Consider the following 7,780-nt stretch of genomic DNA (forward strand, 5'->3'; position numbering starts at 1 on the left):
GGGGTTATTTATTTATATTTATTTTTACTATTAGTTAGATTTTTTTAGACAGAGTCTCTCTCTGTCGCCTATGTTGCACTGCAATGGCATGATCTGGGCTCACTGCGACCTCCGCCTCCCGGGTTCAAGCGATTCTCCTGCCTCAGCCTCCCAGTAGCTGGGACCACACACGTGCGCCATCACGCCTGACTAATTTTTGTATTTTTAGTGGAGACGCGGTTTCAGTGTGTTGGCCAGGCTGGTCTCGAGTGATCTGCCCGCCTCGGCCTCCCATATGGGATTATTTTTTGGAGTGACGAAAACATTTTGAAATTGGACAGGTGTGACGGTTCCATGAATTTGTGAATACATTAAAAACCACTGAATTGTACACTAAAAAAAAGGGTGCATTTGGCCGGGCACAGTGGCACATGCCTGTAATCCCAGCACTTTGGGAGAATTAGGCAGGAGGATCCTTTGAGGGCAGGAGTTCTAGACCAGCCTGGATAAAATAGGAAGACCCCATCTCTACCAAAAAAATAAAGAAAAAAGTATTGTAATTAGCTTGCAATGAGCCGAGATGACACCACTGCACTCCAGCCTGGGCAACAGAGCGAGACTCTGTCTCAAAAACAAAAAAAAAAAGGGAAAAAGAAATGAAGGGATAGCAAAACTCAGTTACCAAAATGGCAGTGTGTTTTAACTGTTTACAGGCCAAGAATTCACATTTGCAACACACGCAATACACTGTACTGATTGTGTGACTTCCTCTAGAGAGAATGTCAAAAGTTACAATGCGAGGGCTTTTATGAATGCGAGATGAGGCCCAGTGTGCCTTCTCCTCTTCAGTTTGTGCCTCAACGATCATCACCTCCCAAAACATATGCTGAGCTCCCAGCTTCCAGTCACTGTCCTAAAAGTGGGGTGTCAGTGGGAACCCAAGCAACAGACACTGCAGAGTCTCTCACGTCGTGTAACTCATTTTCTTATTGCTTCTTTTTTTCTTCACCTTTTTTTTTTTTTTTTTTTGAGATAGGGTCTTACCTTGTTTCCCAGGCTGGAGTGCAGTGGCGCAGTCATAGCTCACTGCAACCTTAAACTCCTGGGCTCAACGGTGCTTCCTGCCTCAGCCTCCGGAGTAGCTGGGACTACAGGCACCTGCCACCATGTCCGGCTAATTTTTCTTTTTTTTTTTTTTTGTATTTTTAGTAGAGATGGCGTTTCATCGTGTTAGCCAAGATGGTCTTGATCTCCTGACTTCGTGATCCGCCCGCCTTGGCCTCCCAAAGTGCTGGGATTACAGGCATGATCCGCCGCGCCTGGCCCTGATTTTTAACTTTTCTTTTCTTTTCTTTTTTTTTTTTTTTTTGAGACAGACTCCTGTTGCCCAGGCTGGAGTACAGTGGTGCGATCTCACTGCAACTTCTTCCTCCCAAGTTCAAGTGATTCTCCTGCCTTGGCATCCCGAGTAGCTGGGACTACATGCATGCACCACCATGTACGGATCATTTTGGTATTCTTAGTAGAGATGGGGTTTCGCCATGTGTGCCAGGCTGGTCCCCAACTCCTGTCTCAGGTGATCCGCTGGCCTTGGCCTCCGAAAATGCTGGGATTACAGGCATGAGCCACTGCACCTGGCCTTGATTTTTAATTTTTAATTTTGAAATAACTACAGACTTTGAAAGAAGTTGCAAAAATAGTACAAAGAGTTACCACATACTCTTCACCCAAGCTTCCTGAAATATTGATATCTTACATGACCATAGTACAATGATCAAAACAAGGAAATAAGCACGGAAATCATGCACTTATCTAATCTACAGATCTTATTCAAATGATCGCCAATCGTCACCCTAAGGTTCTTTGTTCCCAGTCTGGCCTCCAATCCCGGATTGCTTCACATTGTGTTGAACTGTCAAATGGCCTTAGTCTCCAAGCGAGACCACTAACCAGCTATTCTGTAGGCTGTCCCTCAATTCATCAACCCAGTTGTTATGGGCTAAATGATGCCCTCCAAAATTCCAGTACCTCGGAAGGCAACTGTGTTTGAAGCTAGGGCCTTTAAAATGGTAATTAAGTTAAAGTGAGACCTTTAGGATGGGCTCTAATCCAATCTGTCTGGTGTCCTTATAAGAAGAGAAAATTTGGGGCCATGCTCGGTGGCTCACACCTGTAATCCAAGCACTTTAGGAGGCTAAAGTAGGGGGATCACTTGAGGTAGGAAGATCACTTGAGACCAGCCCGGCCAACATGGTGAAACCCCATCTCTACTAAAAATACAAAAATTAGCTGGGTGTGGTGGCACATGTCTGTAATCCCAACTACTTGGGAGGCTGAGGCAGGAGAATCCCTCGAACCTGGGAGGGGGAGGTTGCAGTGAGCCAAGATCGAGCCACCGCACTGTAGCCTGGGTGACAGAGCAAGATTCTGTCTTTAAAAAAAAAAAAAAAGAAAAGAAAAAGAAAATTTGCACACACAAAGAGGCACCAGGGGCCGGGCGTGGTGGCTCATTCCTGTAATCCCAGCCCTTCGGGAGGCCAAGGCAGGAGGATTGCTTGAGCTCAGGAGTTCGAAACCAGCCTGGGCAACATAGTGAGATCCTGTCGCTCTCTCTCTTTTTTTTATTTAAAAAATAAATAAATAAAACGAGGCACCAGGGATGTTTTCACACCAAGGAAAGACCATGTGAAGACACAGCAAGAAGGCAGCCGTGCGAAACCAACCCAGCAGGCATCCTGGTCTTGGACTTCTTGCCTCCAGAACTGTGAGAAAATAAATTTCTGTTGTCTAAGCCACTCTGTGTGCGCTATTTTGTTATGGCAGCACCAGCAAACTAATATATCCATTCTCTTCAGTTCTTGGAAATTTGCCCATTTCTATGTTCTCTGACCCTTTTTATCTGCCCATTTATTGATTTATAGCCTTCTCCGGCTCCTTATCCTTCTTACTGGTCCCAAGTAAATTTCTGTTAGATTTCTCCCAGCTGGGCAAGCTTCCAGCTCACCAAAACATCTCTTTCTTTGCTTTTTACTTATATCCCCCTTGTATCATTTTTCCATTGCTGAGGGAACAAATTACCACGAATTTAATGGCTTAAAAGAACACAAATTTCTTGTCTTAGAATTTGGGGGAGTCAGAGTCTTAAATGGGTCTGCAGGACTGCATTCCTCCTGGAGGTCCTAAAGGAGAGTCCATTTTCTTGCCTCTTCCAAGCTTCTAGATGCTCCCTGCACTCCTTGGCTCCCCATCCAACATCTTCAAAGTCAGCAGCATAAATCTTCTCATCTCCCTTTCTCTCTCTTTTTTTAGACAAAGTCTTACTCTGTCACCCAGGCTGGAATGCAGTGGTACAGTCATAGCTCACTGCAGTCTCAAACCCCGAAGCTGAAGTGATCCTCCCGCTTCACCCTCACGAGTAGCTGGGACCACAGGCATGCGCCACCATGCCTTGCTAGTTTTTAATTTTTTATAGAGACAGGCTCTTGCTATGTCACCAGGGCTGTCTTGAATTTGGGCGCCCGCAATCGGAAGCCGGCATGGTCGACAGCTCCCTGCACCACGTCCGGGCTTCCCTTGCCTCCAGCTGCCCCCTGCGCCGCCGCCGCCCGCACCTGCACGTGGCCACTCCAGATGCTCCGGAGGGATTGGGCACCCCGCGCCATCCAATCTGGAGGCCATGGGCCGACAAGGGGGCTAAGCGTTTGAAATGTGCCCAGACCACCAGATGCATGGGTCCATTCACACGAAATACCCAGAACAGGCAAAGCCACAGAGGCAGAAAGTATGGGGTTATTTATTTATTTATTTTAATTAATTAATTGTTTTGAGACGTAGTCTCCTCTGTCGTCCAGGCTAGAGTGCTGATCGCTATGTTGGCTTGATGTGGTGGCTCATATCTGTAATCACAGCACTTTGGGAAGCTGAGGCGGGAGGATCCCTTGTCAGGCCAAGAGTTCAAGACCAGTCTGGGCAAAATAGTGAGACCCCCTGCTATGGTTTGGATTTGTGTCCCTGCCCAAATCTCATGCTGAATTATAATCCCCAGTGTTAGGGGAGGGACCTGGTGGGAGGTGATTGGATCATGCAAGGAGAGTGCCTCCTTGCTGTTCTCGTGATAGCGAGTGAGTTCTCATGAGATCTGGTTGGTTTAAAAGCCTGTAGCACTTCCCCCTTCTCTCCCTTTCTCCTGCTCCAGCCATGTAAGATGTGCCTGCTTCCCCTTTGCCTTCTGCCATGATTGAAAGTTTCCTGAGGCCTCCCGGCCATGCCTCCTGCACAGCCTGTGGAACTGTGAGTCAATTAAACCTCTTTTCTTTATAAATTACCGAGTCTCAGGTAGTTCTTTATAGCAATGCAAGAACGGACTGATACAACCTCCATCTCTACCAAAAAAAAAAAAGTTTTAATTACCTGGGCATGGTGGTGCACACCTGTAGTCCCAGCTACTCTGGAGGCCAAGACAGGAGGATCACTCCAGCCTGGGCAACAAGGCGAAACTCCGTCTTGGAAAACAAAAAAATTTAAAAAAGTAAAGAAATAAATTATTTTGCTAAATCTGTCAATGCCAAAGGGATGAAACTGACATTTACTGGGTGCCTTCTGCACATGTCAGTTCTCCTAGGAACCCAGAGAGGCGAGGGATTGGTAGCAATCTCTAGAGGCAAATATCCTCTAATATCCACGGTGTTCTTTGTGGAGCAGCTCAATGGATTTACTTAATGGGAACTGAAAGAAGGAAAAATGAAGACTTAGAAGGCTTCAGTGATTTCCAATGCATTACTGTATACTTGTCTCTTCTTAGAAGCAATAGAAAAAAAAATCAGGAACTAAAGACAATCTATTACTCAAGCAAATGCTAAAGGCCTCCCATGGTCTTCAAACAAGAAGAGATGCTCTAAGATAAATTAATTCATTATGTTGATGCTTCATCATCTGTGGAAGCTGTGACTCAGAGCCCTCCAGCAATAATGAGGCAGCGCGTTCATGTCCCATTAATATCCCCAAACAGTGGGAGATGAATGGAGAACATATGGCTGTGTTCAAATGAAAAAAAGTTTTGTTTGGCTCTCTTTCAGCATGGAACAAGTACTGATGTGGGAACTGAGCTTCAATTTACAACTAAGGATCACATTAAAAATACATCAAGATGACTACAATGAAGCTTATTGTAGCTATTATTATTTCATTTAAATGAATCCCAGTTTAATAAGAACCACCAAGGGGGCTACCATGTCTAAAATGTAACTTCTCTTGCGAATCTTGAAATTTCTCCTGACAAAAGACTATAATGCGCAATTAATTAATTAATTAATTAATTTGAGATGGAGTCCCACTCTGTCACCCAGGCTGGAGTGCAGTGACACAATCTTAGCTCACTGCAACCTTTGCCTCCTGGGTTCAAACGATTCTCTTGCCTCAGCCTCCTGAGTAGCTGGGATTACAGGCATGCGCCACCACGCCCAGCTAAATTTTTTTGTAGTTTTAGTAGAGATGGGGTTTCGCCGCCATGTTGGCCAGGCTGGTCTAGAACTCCTGACCTCAGGTGATCTGCCTGCCTCAGCTTCTCAAAGTGCTGGGATTACAGGCGTGAGCCAACATGCCCGGCCAATATGCAACGTGTTTAAAACCAAAAGGAACTGTGAAGAGTATACAGGCAGGTGCGGGGGCTCACGTCTGTAATCCCAGCACTTTGGGAGGCTGAGGCAGGTGAGTAGCTTGAGCTCAGGATTTGGAGACCAACCTGGGCAATATAGCAAGACTCCCATTTCTAAAAAAAAAAAAAAAAAAAAATTTTTAAATTAGCTAGGCATGGGGGCTCATGTCTGTAGTCCCAGCTACTCGGGAGGCTAAGGTGGGAGGATTGCTTGAGTCCAGGAGGCAGATTAATGGAGCAGATGAATCAACCAGTAAGGTCAACCCCTCAAAAAATGTAGTACTGAAGTTTCTTCAACATCTGCCTCTGAGACTTGTTCATATGTGCAGACACACAGCAGGAAACTAAAGCAACTGCCTTCCTCTTTGTCACCTCAAATGAGAATGGAGAGAGGCTGGCAAGGAAATGATATGTAATCTTCCCTCCTTCCTGATTTCCTTTTCTTTCCTTTTATTTTGAGTCGGAGTCTCACTCTGTCACCCAGGCTGGAGTGCAGTGGCACAATCCCAGCACTTTGGGAGGCTAACGGGGGTAGATTGCTTGAGGCCAGGAGTTTGATGCCAGCTTGGCCAACATGGTGAAACCCCATCTCTACTAAAAATACAAAAAATTAGCCAGGCGAGGTGGCATGCACCTGTAATCCCAGCTACTTGGGAGGCTGAGCACGAGAACTGCTTGAGCCCAGGAGGCAGATATTGCAGCGAGCTGAGATCGCATCACTGCACTCCAGCCTGGGTGATAAGAGCGAGACTACGTCTCAAAAAAAAAAAAAAAAAAGAAAAAGAAAAGAAGAGAAACATTTACAATCTATTCATTCTGAAATTTGCAATCTATTTACTCTGAAGCCTGCTACCTAAATGCTTCATCTGCGAGATAAAACTTTAGTCTCTGCAACCTCTTATTGTAACCCAGATATTCCTTTCTATTAATAATAACTCAACCAATTGCCCATCAGATTTTTTTTTTTTTTTTTTTTTTTTTGAGACACAGTCTTGCTCTGTCTCCCAGGCTGGAGTGCAGTGGCGCAATCTTGGCTCACTGCAAGCTCTGCCTCGCGGGTTCACGCCATTCTCCTGCTTCAGCCTCCTGAGTAGCTGAGACTACACGTGCCCGCCACCACGCCCGGCTAATTTTTTGTATTTTTAGTAGAGATGGAGTTTCAATGTGTTACCCAGGATGGTCTCGATCTCCTGACCCCGTGACCCACCCGCCTTGGCGTCCCAAAGTGCTGGGATTACAGACGTGAGCCACCGCGCCCAGCCCAGAAAATTTTTAATCTACCTATAACCCAGACTGAACCAATGTAAATCTTTAAATGTATTTGATTGATGTTTCATGCTTCCCTAAAATGTATAAAATCAAGCTGCGCCCGGACCACCTTCGGGACGTGTTCCGAGAATCTCCTGAGGGCTGTGTCGTAGCCATGGTCACTCTTATTTGGCTCAGAATAAATCTCTTCAAATATTTTACAGACTTTGACTCTTTTTGTTGATGATTTTGGCTCAAAATATGGCTACAGACTAATAAAAAATAGCTACGCTTTCTGCAAAGTTTCCATACAATGTTTCTTTTTGTTTTGTTTTTTTTTGAGACAGAGTCTCACTACATTGCCCAGGCTGGAGTGGGGTGGCACCGTCTTGGCTCACTGCAACCTCTGCTTCCCAGGCTCAAGTGATTCTCCCACATCTGCCTCCAAAGTAGCTGGGACTACAGATGAGTGCTACCACGCCCAGCTAATTTTTGTGTTTTTTGTAGACAGGGTTTCGCCATGTTGCCCAGACTAAACTCCCGGACTCAAGCAATCCGCCCTCCTCAGCCTCCCAAAGTGCTGGAATTACAGGCAGGAGCCACTGTACCCAGCTAGAAGAGGGAAAGTTTAATATAGTTGATTCTCATTATTCAAGATAGTTATGTTCAAAAAAGTCACCAAGGACACTGAATTGGTGAATATTGAATCATTTGCTCTAAAGGAAATGCAGGATTGGGTTTCTCCAAGCCTCTGGTCACGACATTTTTATAAAGCAATCAATGCATAATCTTTTATGTGTGTGTGTTGAAGGATGCCTTATCTAATACATATTGTTGATTCATTGACATTGAACTCACGGCCAACAGCACTGTAACTCATGTCTGAACAATGCTTATCTG

Source organism: Symphalangus syndactylus, chromosome 18 (assembly GCF_028878055.3).
Source record: "Symphalangus syndactylus isolate Jambi chromosome 18, NHGRI_mSymSyn1-v2.1_pri, whole genome shotgun sequence".
NCBI lineage: Eukaryota > Metazoa > Chordata > Mammalia > Primates > Hylobatidae > Symphalangus > Symphalangus syndactylus.